This window comes from Dromiciops gliroides, chromosome 1 (assembly GCF_019393635.1).
Source record: "Dromiciops gliroides isolate mDroGli1 chromosome 1, mDroGli1.pri, whole genome shotgun sequence".
NCBI classification, from domain to species: domain Eukaryota; kingdom Metazoa; phylum Chordata; class Mammalia; order Microbiotheria; family Microbiotheriidae; genus Dromiciops; species Dromiciops gliroides.
Genome location: NC_057861.1, coordinates 559,095,150 through 559,116,099, shown reverse-complemented (window position 1 = coordinate 559,116,099; position 20,950 = coordinate 559,095,150). Strand labels below are relative to the sequence as shown.

The 20,950-nt window shown below is 36.6% G+C and overlaps 1 protein-coding gene and 1 pseudogene across 6 annotated transcripts in view; both read right to left on the bottom strand.

Annotated features, from left to right (window-relative positions):
- The window catches only part of LOC122751710, a 32,478-nt pseudogene extending 27,749 nt beyond the window's left edge, over positions 1-4,729 (bottom strand).
- LINGO2 (leucine rich repeat and Ig domain containing 2) overlaps positions 1-6,178 on the bottom strand; it is a 1,558,843-nt gene extending 1,552,665 nt beyond the window's left edge. For 4 of the 6 annotated variants that reach the window (XM_043976351.1, XM_043976354.1, XM_043976355.1 and 1 more), the window contains exon 1: positions 5,417-6,178. The gene's annotated coding sequence lies outside the window, so the exon portion shown is untranslated. Of the gene's footprint in view, positions 1-4,511; positions 4,731-5,416 lie in introns of those variants that run through there. The other 2 variants (XM_043976352.1, XM_043976353.1) reach the window with 1 other exon arrangement.
- Positions 6,179-20,950: the final 14,772 nt, after the last annotated feature.

Below are 20,950 nucleotides of genomic sequence, written 5' to 3'. Positions count from 1 at the left end.
CATAAGCAGGTGCTCACAGACACACATAGCCAAGCACATATATCTCCATATATTGTCTTCTTATGACAAAAGTTACCAAGTTTTTTTGTAGTTTTTGCATGCTTTTATGCTTAAATTACTCTGCATACCTTGTTGAACATGATGGAGTTGTTTACATGGAGCTTCCAAGTATACTATAAATTACTTAAGAGCAAGGAATGTTCCTTGCCCCCACACCTCCCTCCACCCCCACTGTATTTCCAGTGCTTAAAAAGCCTCCCAGGAAACCAAAGGGCATAAAGTTTAGAGCAACCTAAATTAGTTTTGAAAGTTCTAATTTTAACAAAATATGCTTTACTCTGCTTTTCCCCCTTTCTTAAAATATATCAAATAAAAAACACAATTCTTTACAAATGACTTTATTGTCCAGATGGAATATAGATCTTACCATGAGAAACATCATGTGATTTGTTTATTTCAAAAAACTTGAGAGCAAATTTTCTTAAAGACTTAATGTCCATAGCAGCCCTATTTCTCAGGATCACATATTTACTGTTTAGACTCTCTAGGACAGCCCTGTCATTTCACAGATGACATCAAATGAAGTTAAGTGAACTGGCCAACATCACACAGCAAGTTAGGGAAATTTCCAGGATAAGGAACCTAGATTTCCTGATTTGTAATAAGTTTTAAGGATGTTTTTTAAATTCTAAAATTATTTCTTCAAAAGTTTTTCCACTAAATAAAGGTACATTAAAAGGTAAACATTAAAATGGAAAATTTGTAAATTTCCTTTTAACTTTTACTCTTTTTATAAGAATTAGAGTGATGCCTTGAATTTATATATCAATTTGAAGTTTCAAAGCAAATGCAAATATTTAATCTAATTTTTATCATCACCACAACCTTTTGAGATTGTCAAGGCAGATATTATTCATATTTTACAGATGAAGTAGCTGAAGTTCACAGAGTTGGAATAAGTTGTTTAAAGTGACAAAATTAGTTAAGGACAAAACTCACACTACAATGAGATCCCACGAGATCCCAATTGCCACCCCCCCAACTTTCTCCATTCAATTAGGTAGCCTCCTAAAAAGACTTGATTGGTATTGGAAAGGTAAGGTTGATTCAATACCCTATGTCATTAGGTAAGACATTAATAAAGTTTCTAAAGGAGCCTGACTTCCAGAATAACTCAGAAACTTGGACATTTGGCTTCCATTTCTTATTGAAGACTTTAATCTCAACATTGCAGATTCAGTTAATATATCTACTAACTTGAAATGATGTGTTGGACAATATGAATAAGGGCAACTGCTAAAACAGGGCTCTCAAATATACAAACATGCATTTTAAAGTAAACAACCTTGTTTACTTTATAGGATTTGTCACCAGTTTTTTATCATTCACACTCCTATACATAGATTCAGGCTGCAGAAAGGCACCTTAGAAATTATTTAGTTCCAACCTCTCATTTTACAGATCCCAGAGCAGAGCAATATATCTACCTAAACAATTAGCAACCCATGGTTTAAGTGATAATAACCATGTGATGACTATTTCCATTCTCAGACCTTTTTAAAGAATAAATATTTCATATTTATATCCCTGACCTTTTTGGTTTTTAAAATGAAATACAAATGAAGAGATCTTGCTACTCCTGGGATTAAATAAAATAACTATAATTCCTCCCTGCCCCTTGAAAAATTCCCACAATTCTTTGCTTTTCAAATAAAAAAGATTTGGATACTTTCAGAGCAACCAAAAATAATTTAATTATGTCTATAATTTCCTTTTCACCATATATTTCACCAACAAAATAAAGGTGGGCTACTACAGGAAATTATGGATAAAATTATTTTTAACTCATCTGCTACTACATAGCAAGGTTCTATGCAGTAATTTTAAATTTGGAGAGCCATAGGAAAATGAAAGTAATTTGGATAGGAGATTATTGAGTAGTATTTCCCCTAAATAAAAGAATTTCTAAGAATGCCTCTATGTGGTTATATCTCTGACTTGCAGTCTACTGTTTACCCCTCCTCCTCTCTTCCCTTCAGTTCAATTCCCTCCCCCACACTTTTTAGAGAACTTAAGCTCTATTAATACCTGTTCAAACCCCTTCCTTGGAATTTCAGCAATGGGGCCTTTCACCTCTTCATTAAGCCCTCATTACTGCTGACAAGGTAAGCAGCCCCTCCCCCAGGGGAATAATGGTGAAGGGAGAAAATCTAGAAGCATAAACCTCAAAACTGAAGTTGAAAGAAGAGAAATGTTTGACCAGGAAATTATTTGAGTAAATACTGTAAATGATTATTTTCTCTTTCTGCTGTCCAGTAATTTAAAAGCAACAGAGAGTATATGAAATTGATAAACATCATTGAATATATTGACCTCCTTTTTCTGTGCTACAATGGGAATATTTTCTTCCCAGAGCTTTTTGATGGAATATATAGATAAAATAAAACTTGTAACAATCTATAAAAACCGTCAAACCATAATTAGGGCTTAAGAAAATTAAGCTAATTAATTTGTCATACATTTTAATTACTTATTTTAACCTGAATTTTCTGAGAGGTTGTTGGTGTCACAATATCTCTAATGCTTTACAATGGTTTCAATTCTTCTAAAAACATTTTTTAAAAAGAAAAAAAAGCTCTAAAAATAGACTTGATGTTACATTTTCAGCTTCAGTAGCATTTTGTTTTGTTTTGGCAATCAATGTCAAGAAACAATACCCTGTTGTGCACACACACACACATTGTCCAGACCTCTGATTTCCCAGGATATCTTTCCAGAAGGGGAGTTGTCCCCAAACTGAGAAATAATAGCTTTATTTTAATTAAATAGATTAGCATTCTGCCAAATTGTAAGATTGCTAAAAATAATACATTTTAAAAAAATACGGACCTTTGAGACTTCACCATCATTTTTTTAATCTTCTTCAGAGAAGCAAAAACAGTGTATCATATGAATGATAAACTTTATATTGATTTCCCTTCCAATCTCATACTCAGTTGCCTAACATTATATTGTGGAAACATAAGCAACAATATATTGGCCTAATTTCATTTCCCTTAAGTGAAACTCATTACATAATGTTAACTGACTCACATATATACTTTAACAAAATAGTTTCAATCAAAAGATATTCATGCCATAACACCTAAACTGTAACATATGGACTTCATCCCTCAGTTGACATTTAATTAGTTTTAAATTCTTAGGTGGAGATGTCTGACAATGTTTCAAACACCTTTTAACTGGTTTGAAGCAAAAAGTGTTCCTTTTATCTGTTACATACTCCAATAGCATTGGAAATCATACACTCTACTGGATGGTGATGATAATACACTGAAGGATGATCTCCCTTATAATGTTAACCATCACTTCCTGTCTTTGGTAAATATGTCTACTCTTAATTATATGGATCAACATTTCACAAATATTAGAACTTCCCAGCTTATTCAATTTGCCCAGAATTTTTACGCATTATTATTCTTTCCCTCTCCTGCTAAGGTATTATTTTGTAGAAGATGTAATATCTGTTCTAAACTCATGATTGTCAAGAGCCTCCCTAAGGGGACACTGGAACTGTGTTACTCAGTGTAAAATAACCACATATGGTGTGCATATACACACAGCATAGTTTATTGAAAAATATACAAATTGTCAGCTGTCTGGCAGGCACAAGGCAGTCATACTATCCACAGAATGCCTACTCTTCTTTTTTTCTTACAATGTGCGTATTATATATGTATTATGTATATATGTGTGTGTGTATCTATATCTATAGATATAGATGTATATACATATTTTTCCCAGTGGCTACTGTGTCCTCAGTAGTGTACTAGATGCTGGGAAGAGGTTATTTTTTGTTTCACTGGATTTAATCAATTGCATTATGTCAAAGACAATGTTAAATGGACTAGACTTTACCAGATAACCTGAGTCCCAAGCCTCTATTTCCCTGTGTTTAATTTCATTTCATCCTTCCCCTAGATGTTTAAGCCTCCTTTTCCTCCCTCCCTTTTCTCCACTCACAAAACTGTCCCAATTGCTTTTCCTCCTTCTTCCACCCCCAATCAGTCTCTAGGGAAAGAGAATCACTAAAATACCAGGTCAGGGGATGTTCAAGACCAGAATTCTTTATCTTCAAGAAAAGGGGGATGAGAAATGATGGGTGCGGTGCTCTTCTTTCTTCACCCCACCCCAGCCCACCTCACTCAAGGGGTTTTTCATTCCTGTCCACTGCAGCTCAGAGGTGCATTGCTAGGTTCCCCCCTGTACCTCCGGGCAGCCCAGCCTGAAGAACAACCACCAAATCTTGCCTATGGAAAACTTCCCTAAAGAAGGCACTCAAACATTATGTGAAAGAGGAGCAAGATCACTGATCATTCCTAATACATACAACACAGAGGTGTCATGACACGTCTGCTTCTACAAACACACATTCCCCCAGCCCCCCCCCCCCCCCCGCGCGCTCGTGGTTGAGGACTCAGGAAAGGTAGAGGGGAAAAAAAAGGTATTACCTCCAGGGGCTGCCCTAGGTGGTGAGCCTGGAGCTGGTCCCTTCAGTGGCGCAAGAGCAGAGTCCTGATTTAGAGCCCAGCTACCTTGGTCGCGAAGCCAGGAGGAGGGACTGGAAACTCCGGATGCCTCTGTTCTTGGCCAATATTGTGTTTCCCAGTCCCTGGTGCCAAGCACACCACCCCTCGGGTGCGCTAGCTCCTTTCGCCCGCTTTCGCATTTCCCAGCTGCTCCCCCACCCACCTTTGGCCGCGGTACACGGTAGGAACCTCTAGCGGAAGACAAAGGAACAGCACCAGTTCCACATTAGACAAGGAAAGGCAAGAAGGGAGAGCGCCCAAGGGTTGCAGCTTGGTGCCTGCCGCCACCAGCGAAGGTGCCACCCGTTGTCCCCTGTACTCTACTTACCTGCTACAGCTTCCCTTGGAGGGCACCTTCCGAGCTCACAGTTCCCTAAGGCAACAAGGGGATGGGTCTTCAATGCTTAAAATGCTTGCAAATGCAGATGAGGGACTGGGGTAGAGGCAATCTCTTAGAGGGGGGGGGAAGCCAAATATACGCACACGTACACGACAGTGAACCTAGAGTACATTGAGATTTACAATTTTCAATAGCTTCTAAAAAGTATAATGACAGGACACGATTTTCCGCTTCCTGCCTTGCAAGCACTTAGCCTTGCATCAGCACCATCTCCATCATGGGCAACCTCGTTTGAATTCCCACCATAATACCCCCCCACACACACACACACACAATTAGGCAATCTCACAGAAAACATTTAAGGATTTTCAAAAATGCACAAATAAAAGTTGCATTTAAAATAAAAGATATGTACCTACAAAAATACACATCTATTTTAAGTTATCCTCTCAGTGATAGTTCAGTCAGCGGTATTGCTGTCTCTTACCTTGAGGCGGTGTCCTTAAAACCAAGGAGGTGGATGCAATGCACACAAGTCTGGTGTTTTTCTTGAGTTCCAAAACCTCAGTCCCTTTTGCTTTCCCTTTTAATCTTATTAGGAGCAGATGAGGATTAGACACCAAAGGAGCGCAGAAAGCTTTCTAACCTCATCCAATATGAAAAGGAGGATGGTGGCAACCTCACTGGCACCCTTGAGTCTCCCCAGCCCCTCCTCTTCCAACTTGGTTTTCTATTTAATTTTCTTCTTCCCTTTAAAAAAAAAAAGACACTCAAATCAATTCAGAATTAGACAGGACAAAAGCAGAGACTCCCAGCTGCTGCTGCTCTCCCCTCGTTCTCTTTCGCTGTCTTTTTTCCTGTTTAATTGGTAAAATCCTCAACTCACTGCTCCGGTTTCCTGAATGGTTGTGCGGGGTGGTTGGGGGCGGGAGGAGGTGGGGGTGAACAACAGATCCAAGGCAATGCTTGAGAATATGTCTTTCAGGGCAGCCCGGTATAGAAGAAGCTGCTGGCCCCAGGAAACTTTGAAGTGAAGAAGCAGCGGACTAGAGGAAAGATGTAGTGGAGGCAGCCTCGGTCCTAGGTGAGAAGGAAGAAGAGGAAAGCAACTAAGAGAACAGGAGGTGGAGACGCAGAGAAGGAACTAGCCGCTCCTGCACTTGCAGTCACCCACTCCGCGCAGGCAGCGCTCGGGCGCACATTCACACAGACACACGCAAGCTTAGTCCCACACCAACCGCAGGCTAGCAGGATGGTAAGGGGCCGGGAATTAAAAGGAAGAAGGGGAAAGAGAGAAGAGAGGGCTGGTGACAAATACAATAAATAGTCAATTCCTCCTCACTAGTTAACAGATTGTAACTAGGCAAAGCCCAATATCTTTTCAACCATTCCACGCCCTCCAGGCATCTTATCTCCGTTTTTTTTTTTTCCTGGCGATTTCTATGTTACAGTTATAGTCCTAGGAAACTGGGGGAGGGGAGGGGAATCAGTGAGTCCGTAATCTAACCTTTTCCGGGCCCCCTCCTAAACCCACTACCCTTTCCTCTGGAACTGAGTCTCTGCAGCACTTTGCTCAGGAGCCAAGGGGCTTCCCACAGCTTTTGGTATAGAGGCACCAAGCCATCTTCTCTCTGTTGTCGTTCTCTTGTAGCCTCCTTCTCCCTCTCTTTTCTTAATTTAATAAGCTCCTATTAGTAGCCCTGAGGAGGGCTTTAATGTCCGCAAGTGAAAAAAGTAATGGATTCGGTGTTCCCTGCTCTTTGATTTAGTTTATTTTAGGTAGTATACGCTTATATTGAAGGTTGGACGGTAGCAGGTGTAACCCTCCGCTGGGAAAAGGGGAGGGGTTAAAACCGTAAAGACCCAGCCCCTTTTGCAGCCATTTCCAAGGCTTTGTATGGGGAGCAGCAGTTAGGAACTCCTGCTTGCGCCAATACCCACTTTATCCTCTCTGCCCTATTGCCGAGAGGGATCTTTTGGAGTGCATCTCTGGGAGAGAGACTTCAAACCAAAGAAAAATAGGAAACAACTCGCACTTCTTTGCTGAGATTCTGCTTAGACCTCCTGGGAAACTTCATCCCTCATCTCTAGAGCTCCCCTTCCCTCCAAAGTTTGCCTGCTGTTCTGTTTTTTAAACCCGAAAATTTGGGGAAGAGTAGGTCAGAGAAAGTAAACTTCCTCGTCTCCCCCCACCTCGCTTTTTCCAGTTTACTTTTTTTTTTTAACCCCGCCGATCAGCCGATCAGCCAATCAGTCGATGATACACCTGCCAGTATACTTGACTTCCTTCAAAAGTATTCCCGGAGTACATTTGGTGGCATCTCGCCGGGGGCAGATTTACGAGCTTTTGCCCCTCAATTGGATTAGAGAAAGGGGATTTTTCCCCTTGGAGGGGGGTGGTGGTGGTGGTGGTGTATGTCTGTGGATGGGGTGGTTGCTTGAGACTGGAGCAGTGAGGTCTGTTGCCTTGGCTTTTCGACTGTGATGTGAGTGACTTGATCGGAGCCTAATTTGTCCTTTGGATAGGTAAGCGTTGAAGCTGCTTTGACTAGAAAAGCTTGACAATTTTAAGCTAGACATGCTAAGAACTGACTGAAGAGTGGGTGGCCTAAATGAATGAATGAATGAATGAATGAATGAATGAATGAATGAATGAGCCTGGGATAAAGCGGAGAGGGGGTGTGGGAACAGGGACCGACCTTGGCTTAATGAAATTGAGGAAACAACATCGAAAGCTATTGCAAGAAGATGAAAAAGAAGTGTCCACAAGAGCGCTCTTTACTGCTACATATTCGAATCAAGAGCCTTCAGAGAAATGCGTCAGCTAGGTTAAGCAGCTGGCTCTGGAAAGAATAGCGTTGCGGAATAGACTTCTGGATTAAGACTGGGGAAAACTGCGTAAGACCCTGATTGAATTGTCCTGGTAATTTATATTAGAGGAGAGACCGGGTAGCATTTAACATATCGTTATACCGAAAGATGCTAAATGAAGGCTAAATAATAGCACAGTTCTGGTCTAAGTATGCACAGCTGCTAAGTCTGAAATATATTGAATACATGTCTGTGCAAATTTGAAACTAAGTTTGTTATTGTGTTTTTTTTAAGAAGTCAGCTAACTGTAAGACTACGGGAGGACACACACACACACACACACACACACACACACACGGTGGCGGGGGTGGGGGGCATGATATAGTTGATGTTAAAACAGGAGAGACAGATAATTTGAAATCAGGGAAGAATAAGGTACTTTATTCCTAGAAGCTAATAGTTAGGAAGGCATTACATGTCTGTGAATGCTGTGTTGTGAAGAATTCCGGTTTAGGTTTAATAATAAAAAATATATTGGGAGTATAGACTTCTTTCATGGTTTCAAATGGAAGCTGGTGGCAGTATGTGTCAAAACCTGGAATGAATCTTAAAATTGCTGTTTCTACACAGGCTTTAATATCGGTATGGTTTTTGTAAACTCCTAAAGCAACTTTCATTTATTGAAATAAAATATCAACAAAAATATCATTTGCAGCTTCTGATCAAAGACTCCTTGCCAAAAACCATGCCAGTATATTTGACACATTACAATTGATGCTATTATTTCATCCAAAGGTTCATTTGACTATTCAAAAGTACTCTGAGGTCAAAGCAGAGGACTAAAAATAAGATTTGAATATATATATATATATATATATATATATATATATGGAGAGAGAGAGAGAGAGAGAGAGAGGGAGAGATAAAAAAAAAGGAATAGAAAGTGAGCTATGGAAAAGGCTATTCCTGCTTTTGACAGATGCCTCCCAGGGGAAGACAGTAGTTAACTTTCTAACAAGGAAATGACATGCATTATTGAAACATTCATTATTTTTAAATGGCTTAAATTTGGTTTACAACTTGTGGGACTTACATTTTTAATGGAAGACAATCACTTCCTTTGGAAGTAATTTTTTTTTTAACTTGCCATCTTCTTCAATCCTCTTTATAGTAAACATATATAGGCAAGTAATAACAACCAGGAATTTAATCTTCATTTCTTCATCTTTTTCAGGTCCTCCCTGTCCCCACCAAAATGGAGATATTCACACTTAGATTTATGGTCATTTCCTCCAGAACTGTTCACTACACCTTTCATCTTGGAAGTTCAGACTTCATCTGTGATTCTTCAAATCCCAACAGGACTATTTATACCACCTGAAAATCTGGCAAAATTGTAACATGAAGAATTTTCATTTCATAGTTGATTTTTGTGGCAAGTACATGCATGAAAGGAGTTTATTGTGGTAAATGTTGGCTTTTGTATCAAAGATTCTATCCTATCCCAGGATTTACAGTTTAGGATTTAAGCATCAGTTATTGGCTCAGTATGAGAATACTGGAGATTTTAAACTGACATATAATACAAAGTAAAAATTCAATATGACAGTGACATCTCATTTCCAGTGGTGGACACACCCCCTTTCCAGTGTGATAGGCTGCATTTTATTCTTATCTATTCATCCTACAGTTTTAAGACTTTTTGTTTTCTTTATTGAATTTACATCTAAAATATGGACTTAAATTATAATACTAGTATGTCTAGTTTATGAAAAAAAAAACAGGATTTATATCAAGATTGAAGAATGGAAAAGATATGATTGGACATGGATAAATTAGGGCAAGTTTTTCTTTTCCTTTTTTGGAAGTAAAAGTACTTTGCTGGATAATCGACAAAAGTATTACTCCTTCCCTGCCTTTTCAGATTAGTGGACATCATCACTTCTACTTTTGATATCTTTTGACAAAGTTGGAAAACAATCTGACTATTGTGGTCAGAAGTCATATTCATAGATCTACAGCTGAAAAGAACCTCAGGTGCCATCTGATCCAAACCTGTCTTTTTACTGATAAGCTAACTGAGGTCCAAGGTAGTTAGTTAAATAAGCTGCCCAAGGTCCCACTGGTAGTAAATGTCAGAGATATGATTTGTCTTGAAAATACAGTCAATTTTATTTTCATTTTCCATAGCGCTTCCCCTCTCAAAGAATGATACTATTTTACACAATTCATTTTATTTTATATATAAAACTGTTCACCATAGTTTTCTCCTATTTGAATCTAGAGTTCCTATTGCTATTATAACAATTCTCAAACAATGATTTTCATTGCATAGTATAAATGGGAAACCAATTTTGAAAGCTTTAAGTCCCATTCCTATTCAATTTTCCTAGATCTGAAAAACTTGATGGTATGCCTCTTGTCATTTTTCTTTTTTGAATGACTAAATCAATCTTCCAACTTGTTTAAAGCTTCAAGACATGCTGAGAAGATACTATGACCCATTCTTTCATTATATTCTTCATTTTATTTCCACAGATTTCCTTTTTGGGCAAAAGGGGAAGTAAATATTGCTTAAGTTGAAAAACAGTTTGTTTGGTTTTTTTTCAATGGAGGTAATTATTGAATAGTCCATTTTATATCTTTGTGTTGTTCCATGAATAATGTTGGCAATTAGCCCACCATGTCATCTGGGTGAGAATAATCATCGTAGGAATCATAAATTTTTGAGATAAAAGGGAAATTTTCTGTTATCTGTTATTATAATTACTTCCTCTGTAATCATGTGTAAATTATTTAATCTTTTAAATTCTTAGTTTCCTCAGCTCTAAAATGGTAGCATTTATATTACCTACCTGACATGGTGACTATGCAAGCCTTAAAACTAAATGAATGTGAATTTTCATCACCACCATCACTACCACCATTATCATGATATGTTGTACATAGAACTTCAATAACTGTGCTAGATAAAGTGATACTCTGAAAGAAACATGTGTGACTCTGTCCTCAAGGATATTACAGTCTATTTGGGAGGAAAAAAAGATGATGTACTTGTAAAAACTTAAATAAAATTTAAAATCAGTGTAATAAATGGCATACAATAGTATACTAATGAAAGTGCCAATTATTTTTAAAGATATTATGAGATCAGAGAATGGAGAAGGGTGGGAAAGGTAGGTGGCACAATTGATAGAGTGCCAGGCCTGGCTTCGGGAAGACGCATCTTCCTGAATTCAAGTCTGGCCTCAAATACTTCCTAACTGTGTGACCCTGAGCAAGTAACTTAACCCTATTTTCCTCACTTCCTCATCTGTAAAATGATCTGGAGAAGGAAACAGCAAACCACTCCAGTATCTTTGTCAAGAAAACCCCAAATGTGTTCATGAATTGTTGGACACAACTGAAAAATGACTACATAACAACAAAATATTTAGAGTGGTCAGTAAGGCTTTATAAAGGAGGTAAGGGTTTTTAGTATCTCAATTTTAGAACCAGAAATGATTTACAATGTCACCTTATTGAATTCCCTCATTTTACAAATAAAGGAAGTAAGGAGGAAAGGTGAATAACATGGTAAAGAATATAGAGGTAGTTTATAGCATAGCGGTATTTGAATTCAGTCTTCTAACCTCAAGTGCAGTATTCTTCCCTCTTTCACACTTCATCTGGGCCTTGAAGAATCAGTAGGATTGGCACAATTTTTTTTAATGGGGTCGGGGGACACTCAGTCTAAACAAAGGGATCAGAAATGTAAGAGTTAGGTGAATAGAAGCAAAATTGAAAAAGCATACTGTAGGACAGTTAGTTGAACAAATTGTTGGTTGTTTTTTCTTGTTATAGAAAGAAAGAGTCAGATTTGTCAATGGTAAATTGGGGCCTGGCCAACCCCAGTAAAAGAAAGAAAATCAGTGTTCCCCTTTCAAAGAGAAGATCTGGTCTCTACAGATGATAGGGATTTGACCTGAAATTTCATTGTTACATGGAACTCAGAGTTGAGAAAATGCCTTTAATGGAACAGGTCCAAACCTTCTCTATAACTTGTATTATTAGAGAATTGACTAGAGTTGAGAGGTAAATGAGGTATCCTGATTTGTCCAGGATAACTAAGCTAGTATGAGTCAAAGGTGGAACTTGAATCCATAACTTCCTGCCTTTCACTCTAGCTCTCTATCCACTATGTTGTACTGCCAAAAAAAACTGTGGGACTCTCCAACACAGGGACATGGGGTTTATTAAAAGTTACTTCCTAATTCTTTCAGGTAATAAACTAAACTGTCTTTCTGTTTGCATGGCACCACAGATCCACTAGTACCAGGAGGCCTGAGATTCTAGCCCTCTAACAATGAATAGAACTCTCTAAAAAATTATTATCTAATAACAGTCTTAAAAGGAAACAACAAGGCACTAAAGTAAAGTTTATGGATAAAAAAATTCCCCCAAAGTATTGTTTTGACTGTATTTCACAAATATTGGTATATTATTTCAAAAATAAAAAAAAATCACTTTCTTCTTTGATATCTATTGTTTCTTTGATTTGTTCTTTGACCCAACAGATTTTTTTTTTGATTAAGATATTTAGTCTCCAATTAATTCCAATATTTTCTTCAGTTAGCATTTACAGAATGTATTTTTTATCACCTTGTGGTCAGTAAAGGATCATTTTTAAAATTCTGTTTACGGAATTTGTAAGGTTTTATGCCCTGCTGTGTGCCATTAACAGTATTCATTTAGAAACTTTCAAACATTTGCTACCTGAGAAAATTATAGATCCTAAAATTTCTAAATGAGATTCTAATGGACTACATGTAATTTGCAGGACCTGCAAATTTTTCTCTGATAGTGCTTATAATGGATCCTTGTCAAATTTTCAGGCTCTTCCCCCCATGGATTACACATAACTTCTGAGTTTTCCCCACCCCGCACTTTATAACAACTACTTTTCCCCATCCATAAATGTAATTATGAAGAAAATGTTAATGTAGATCTATTAAAATTACTGGCAACATTGAAGGGAAAATACTTAGTGTTGATAGCAACACAGTTATAAAATGTGTGTGTCCTTTGTTAGTTGACTTTGAGCTTTCTAAAGCTACAGAAACATCAAGAAGACAAAGTATTGCTTCTCCTTCAAAGAACTGCACTGACAACAAGATAAATACAAGTCTTTTTGAAAGATTGCCAATTCATGAGAGTTTCTAGTGGATATAATAAACAAAATAGCTAGAAAATCTTTTACAATATGTGTATAGATGTATATATGTATACTCACATGTATATATATTGTATGTGTATATGTTTACATGTGCACAAATACATATACACACTTAGATATGCATGCATATGAATGTGTGTATATGTATATGTATATATGACCATATATGTGTATATGTATGTGGGTGTGCATATGACCAAATACACTATGATAAAGCTTACTTTCCTAACAAGATTAATTTGTTGAAAAGGCATAATATATGGACAAAATGTGGCTTAGCTTTACTTTTCCATTAGTTTGGAAAATAAACACATGTATAGTAAATTAATTGCTTTTGATGTCATTAAATGGAATTTTTATAAACCAGAGATTAATACAATAAGATAACTTTTCCAGTCATGTTGTAGACTCAACTAGGTCCCTGTCCGATGTTGCCAAGTTGTACTCTGGTGCATGACATTCTAAGTGGGATGCCCCTTAATTGCCTTAGAGATCACAACTTACATTTTTCACCATGTAGGCAATTTAGATTAGCCAAAACATCCCCGCTAATATTTCTCCAATGCTATTCACTAGGAAGTGATATGAGGTGTATTTTTATGTGAAGACCCCTCATTTGTAAAACAAAAGTTCTCGGTTAACTGGAATCCAATTAACCAAAACCTTCTCAAAATTATTTTCCCGGGGTGGCTAGGTGGCGCAGTGGATAGAGCACCAACCCTGGAGTCAGGAGTACCTGAGTTCAAATCTGGCCACAGACACTTAACACTTACTAGCTGTGTGACCCTAGGCAAGTCACTTAACCCCAATTGCCTCACTTAAAAAAATTATTTTCCTTTTTCATTCTCTATTTTTATGACAGATCATAAACAAGAACACTATTCATTGACCAAGGAGGTAGGGAGGAAATGCATAGTAGAGATTAATTAAAAAAAACTTTTGGGAAATAAGTAGATACACCTTACACCTTTTCTGTCTCCAGTTTTGGAAAATGAAAACTGTTGTGAAAATGATGAGACTAAGGTAATCTACGCTCCTTATGCATTCAATAATTTGACACAAATTTATTGAATATTTACTATGTGCTTCCTTAATGCTATAGTAGTTGAAGAATATAAATAATCTAACACAGGTAAAGTAAATAAAAAGGTATATGGGTGGGCATGAAATGGCTGTAACACATTAGAAAACTGGAATTATACAGTCAAGTGGTATAAAAGATGTTCTCAAAGAAATGCATCACCAGAAAAAAGTATATTGCCCAAGGGACAAAAAAATAGATAGCCCTCTTGCTGGCGTTCTCTATCTACTGTGCTCTACTGATATTGATAAAAAGAAGAAAACTAGAAGATGGCCCCAGGTCATGGGATCCTGTTATGATTTTATGGCAAAAAGTGCACAAGAGTCATATAGACCCAGCATGGATGATTTGCAATATGCATCATTGGATGAAATACCCACATTATTGAGATCACAAATCCTTTGAAACATGGGGACAGATATGACATGTGAATCTCTATATTTATCCATGTATCCATCATCTCTGTATCTTATATCTATATCATATCAATGAATCTGTGAAAGTGGACTGAAAGAAATGAGATAAAAAATACTCTGACCCACAGATGAAAAGAAAATTCAGTTAAACAGAATAAAGCCTTCCTTAAACATTCCATTTAAACAAGTTTTCCCTGTGATGCTTTGGTTACTTAAAATGCTGAGTTTAAATCATCGCCTCCCTCCCTATATCGACCCCTATATACAAAGTATCATTCATTTATTTCACCAGTCTATGTGTTTTTAACAAGTTTTCCCTGTGATGCTTTGGTTACTTAAAATGCTGAGTTTAAATCATTGCCTCCCTCCCTGTATCCACCCCTATATACAAAGTATCATTCATTTATTTCACCAGTCTATGTGTTTTTAAATTTCATTTTATTTTCTTGTCACTCCTTAAGTGATGACCATAAAAATGCCATCTTAAAAATATATTGAGGGGGCAGCCAGGTGGCACAGTGGATAAAGCATCGGCCCTGGATTCAGAAGAACCTGAGTTCAAATCCAGCCTCAAACACTTGACACTAGCTGTATGACCTTGGGCAAGTCACTTAACACTCATTGCCCCACAAAACAAAAAACAAACAAACAAAAAAGTGTATTGACATTCTCAAGAGCAATTTGGAACTATACCCAAAGGGCTATGGGACTGTACATACCTTTTGACCCAGTAATACCACTACTAGGTATGTATTCCAAAGAGATCATAGAAAAGGGAAAAGGACCCACATGTACAAAATTATTTATAGAAGCTCTCTTTGTTGTGGCAAAGAATTGGAAATTGAGGGGATGCCCATCAGTTAGGGAATGGCTAAACAAATTGTGGTATATGAATGTAATAGAATACTATTGTGTTTTAAGAAATGATGAGCAAGAGGATTTCAGAGAAACCTGGAAGGACTTACATGAACTGATGCTAAGCAAGATGAGAAGAATCAGGAGACCACTGTACATAGAAACAGCAACATTATGTGATGAACAACTGTGATAGACTTGGCTCTTCTCAGCAGGGCAATGATCCAAAACAATTTCAAAGAACTCATGATAGAAAATGTTCTCCACATCCAGAAAAAAGAACCGTGGATTCTGAATGCAGATTGAACCATACTGTTTCTACTTCTTGGCTGATTTTTTCTCTTTTATGAGGTTTTCCCCGTGTTCTGCTTCTTCTTTCACAATATGACAAATGCATAAATATGTTTAATGTAATTGTACATATATGAACTATATTAGATTGCTTTCTGTCTTGGGGGATGGAGAAGGGAAGGGAGGGTGGGAGAAAAATCTGGATCCAAAAATCCTGTGAAAACAAATGTTGAAGACTATCTTTACATGTAACTGGAAAATATTTAAAAATAAATAAATTATTAAGTAATTTTTAAAAGTATATTGAATCAATCATTTCATGCAAATGCTGATGACCAGGACACATCTTGCTACATTGTATGAACTGAAAAAATAAACAAAAAATATAATGGCATGATGTAGCTAAAAGTATGTTGGTTTGGTTTTCTAAAGATACTTAGTTTTTTTCTAAAAGTATGACAGGAAAGATTATTGATGTAATAACTGGTGATGGATCATAGCTGAGTATTCTGTCTAGCAGGGAACATTTAAGTAATGCTTTTAAGATCCATAATTAGAGTAGCCCTTTGAGTATATTCCCACTGTTAACTTTAATTCTTACCTTGACACTTTCATATAAAAGGAACTATCTTTGGAAAGGAGTCAAGTATAGGACTCTTGTACCTAGTGAAACCCTGTTTCAACTTAACTTATTACAAAGATCAAAGCTTTCTGTCAAATCATATTGTTGGGAACATAACAACTATACATGGTAAGAATTTGAAAAAAGGAAACCTCAAAATATTATTTGTGTAAAGTATCTGTCAGTTCCCTTAATACCAATGTGATGAAATAATGAGATTTAGCAGATACGCAAAGACCCACCTGGAGAGTAATCTAGACTGATTGAATCAAGTGAGAGTGATTAACTGCTGATTAGCCTACTTCAAGTTAACTGGATTGTAATCACACCTTGAGAACACCTTCAGAACCAAGGATTTGGATGATGCCAACCAATCAGCTTGAAGCAGTGTGTAAGGACCCTCTGTTCCAGACCTATAAAAAGCTTCCACAATCAGTTTGCTGGAGAGAGTTTCTGATTGAAGCAGGCTTGTGGCAGAGGACTTGAGGAAGAACCAGACCAGGCTGGAACTCTAGGCTAAATAGGCTTTTTTCTTAACTTTCTGAACTCCATGGGAATATCTGTATGCTTTAATAAATGCTTAATGCCCAAGGACTGGTCCTAAAGCTTCTAATTTAAGGCGACCACAATTTAGATTTTAAACATCACATCAAGAAGATATATCATATTTAGATTTCCAGTTTTAAGCTTTACATATTCAAACATTTCTCATTGAATTTCAAAAACAAATCTAGTAATAAAACAATAAATAATATCCAGTGCTTTGAAATTTATAAAGCAATTTCCTCACAATTCTATGAGGGTGGTGTGAGTTCATAAATGAGGGCATGAGAAAAGGGGTAAAATTCTCTAAAGGTTATATGAGTTACAGTGTTTTTCATAAATATCAGCTAGTCACCCACATTCCTGGACTCCATCTTATCCAAAGCATCCTTCACTGTCTTCAAGCCCCTTGCTATTCTAACATAGTGAGGACTTTGGAGATGCTTAAAAATCATACTTCCCTATGTATCCCCCATATTCATAAGACTTTATATTACTGTTTCTTTGACAAAATTTATTTTGGTAATTCTCCTTCGAACAATTAAATGGAATCCATATTTAAATGGTTACTGCCTATGTGCCATAAAATATTGTGTGTCAGTTTATGGATGTGTACAGCAACAAGGATAAAGCTTAAAATAACAAGAACATTCAAGGCTGAGGGAAGTTATAACCTAGGTATATGATCTTAAATAACATCTACAAAAAGAAATGGCTATCCATTCATCTGTAAAACCTATGGTTCATTTATCTTAAGTGTTACCTTGTTAAAGAAGAGGGACACATCCCCTGTTATCCTTAGCTCTACTTGTTAATTTTAATCACATTGACATTGCATAACCAACTTTTGTCAAGTGGTAGATCTAGTCAATGAAACAGAAAGTTAAGTATTTTCCCATTTTGTCTCTCATTAGGTAAATAAGGAAATAAAATGGTTTGACCTCCATGTTATTCATTGGGGTTTCTTCTATCATGATATATCAGGACATAACAGAATGTTCACATTTTATTAAAATTCAATACAAAAAAATAACCAAGGACTAATGTGTAGGCACAATGTTGTACATTAGGGATGTAAAATAAAAAACAAGAATCTTTGCCCTTAAAGAGCCTATATTCTATTTATTTTACATTTGTATTCATAGATCACAGGCAATCAGATTATAGATCCAGAGCTGTAAGAGAGCTCAGTGGTCAAACTCCTTTATTTTAAAGATGTGGGAACTGAGGTCAAGAGAGGTTAAATAACTTGCCTAAGATCATATATTTAATTATCATTGTGGGTAGGATTTGAATGTAGACCCTTTGAATCCAGAACCAGTGGTCTTTCAACTGTGCCAATTTCATGAAGTTGTATGTATATTTATACCATACCAATATGGCACCCTTTCTAAAATACCTCCCACCCCAATTTGGACTTGTACTTATATGTTGGGTTTCCCCATGGAGACTACTATTCATAATTTCTGTGATAGTCTGTGTGTCTACATTCCTTCTACTTTAAAGCTCACAAACCCTCATGCACTGGTTTCCCATCAACAGTCATCTAGTATTTACCTTCTTAAACTGTGAGTCTTGATGCTGTGTGGGGTTGTATCACAATGTGGGGGTTACAAAAAAAATTTGGCAAGAGTAAAAAGTTATGTATACCTATTTTAAATACCTGGGGTCCTGTGAAAATTTCTTGGGACAAAGGGGTCGCAAGTTGGAAAAGCCCTGATCTAGCAGATACAATCAGCTCAAAAAAAAAAAGAAAGAAAGAAAGAAAGAAAGAAAGAAAGAAAGAAAGAAAGAAAGAAAGAAAGAAAGAAAGAAAGAAAGAAAGAAAGAAAGAAAAAGAAAAAGAAAAAAAGACATTTAGTAAGGTAACATATAAAAACAGTAGCTTGATACCATTTTCCTTATAAATCTGAAACACACTCTCCCTTAAGCTATGGGAAAAGCAGGCAAAACTTATAGTACTATGAGAGTGAAGTAAATCTATATTGGGAACATGTGGCTAAGGTAACTCAGGTCTCTAGAATTATAAGACTTCAATCCCTTTCTCCCCCTGTGAAGTCATCTCCAAAATCTTGATTGTCAAGATTAGTTATCCTTTGAATTCACTTTCAATTCTCTTCTCTGCAGCCAGGGGTCATGCTCCTTTAAGCTGCTTCACTTCTGTCATTGATTGGATGTTTTTCAGTGTCTGTATCTCTTGGACTGTGTGTCCTCTGCCCCATCATCTGTGCTTCTGTGTCTTTCAAACTTACTCGATAAGGTGTCTCCCACTGGGTAAGTCTCTCTGCTTATAAGACCCATCTCAGATGTCAGGAGGAGGAAAAAGGAAAGTGAAATCTCCTTCCCTTTTCTCCAACCCCATTCTCCCCTTCCTAGCTCCCTTCTGATTTAGGTGCAGGAGTAAAATATTACTAAATCTGCTTCCAGTCTAGACAGTCTTACCTTTAAATGGGCCATCAGTGGTGTGACCAGTTATTTCCCATCCAATAGCATTAATCCCTTCTATTGTAATATAGGAGAAATTTGTTTGCATTTCGTAAAATGACACTGGGCAGGAACACATCTAATGAATAAAGGATATTAATCCCAGAGTGATTAAGTGACTGGAACATTCCAGAGTAGCAATAAATGAGAATTGGCTGTGATAGTAATTGTACCAAGGTCTTCCTTACTCCAAAACCAGAACTAATAATTGTGTCATGTCTCCTCTAAGGGTGAAGAAACAGGTATAAATTACCTGGCCAAAATTCTGGAAATGAGCCTAAGGCCTGATTATATTAAAGATGGTCTTATCTTCTAAAAGGTGTGCTATTATCATTGTATCTTACATATATCATACAATTTCTAAGAAAATAATAATGACATGTAAAATTCTGTTGGTTTGGGCTAATACCAGCGCTAATCAGTAAGGGAACTGTTCATTGATGTTTAAATATAATTACATTTTATATTTTAGTGTATCTTAAAGCAGTTTCATTCTACAGGTAGTTAATTTTAATATGTTGCAAATGGAGTGTTGTATTTTATAAAAAATAAAATTTTGAAGCTGTATTTTTATTTCTTATCATTTAAATTATAACATGATAAAGTTATGTTTTTGTAATTTTTATTTCATATATTCTTTAGAAATATATTCATTTAGTACTCTGTTTCATTTTTATTTTTGCACATCAATAAAAATCCTTATTTTTAGCCAATCCTTATTTTGTTTCCCCTCCTTCCCCTTACATCTTTTATCCTTTCAATTCCTCTTCATTTCTTCCAGCCTCTTTCCTACTATTGTTAGAAGGTGGCGTGCAGTTTCTTCTTCTTTTTTCCACCAAAAGCAAACACTTTTTTTTTTGAGGCAATTAAGGTTAAGTGACTTGCCCAGGGTCACACAACTAGTAAATGTTAAGTGTCTGAGCCTGGATTTGAACTCAGGTACTCCTGACTCCAGGGCCGGTGCTCTATCCACTGTGCCACCTAGCTGCCCCTTGTAAACAAATTCTTAATCCTCTACTTCCTATACATCCTTATTTTTGTTTGTTTACTTTTTTTGAATCTTGTTCAGAATATTTTAAAAAATTAGTAATCCATGTATCATCATACCTTTTAAATATATGTATCTGAAAATGCATACAAATAAATGTATGTCTCTAGGCCCAGATATCCAAGAATGCTGGGAAGATGGGTCGAGAAGACATTTACTGGAATGATCTCAAAGCCATTGTTTGTAATCTTTGAAAATTGTAGACAGGAAATGCTGAAAGTTGTCAACAAACATTTATTAAGTATCTACTACATGCCAGGTAGTATGCAAGAGACACTGGGAACAACAAGGAATGTGGAAACAACTCAAGGAGCTCACACTTAGGGGATAATTTTTTTTTTATTCTAATTGGAGATGTATGATGAAAACAACTATGTAAAAGGCCAACTATGTCAGATTCAGACAAAGATTCTCCTTTAAAGCATAAATATTAGAAACACTGGCTTGCACAAAAAAAAAAAGATATTAAATCAACCAGCAGGTAAAATTGAAGAAGAGATGACAAGAAACTAAATAGATGGATGAAAGCATGGATAAAATGGCATAGATTATATGTGTCTCTTTTTGTGCTATCACCTCTGTTCCCTATAAGGCTACCTGTTTTACTGTGAGAAATTGGTGATCAGCTTTCTTTAGTATTCCCATTCATCCTGAT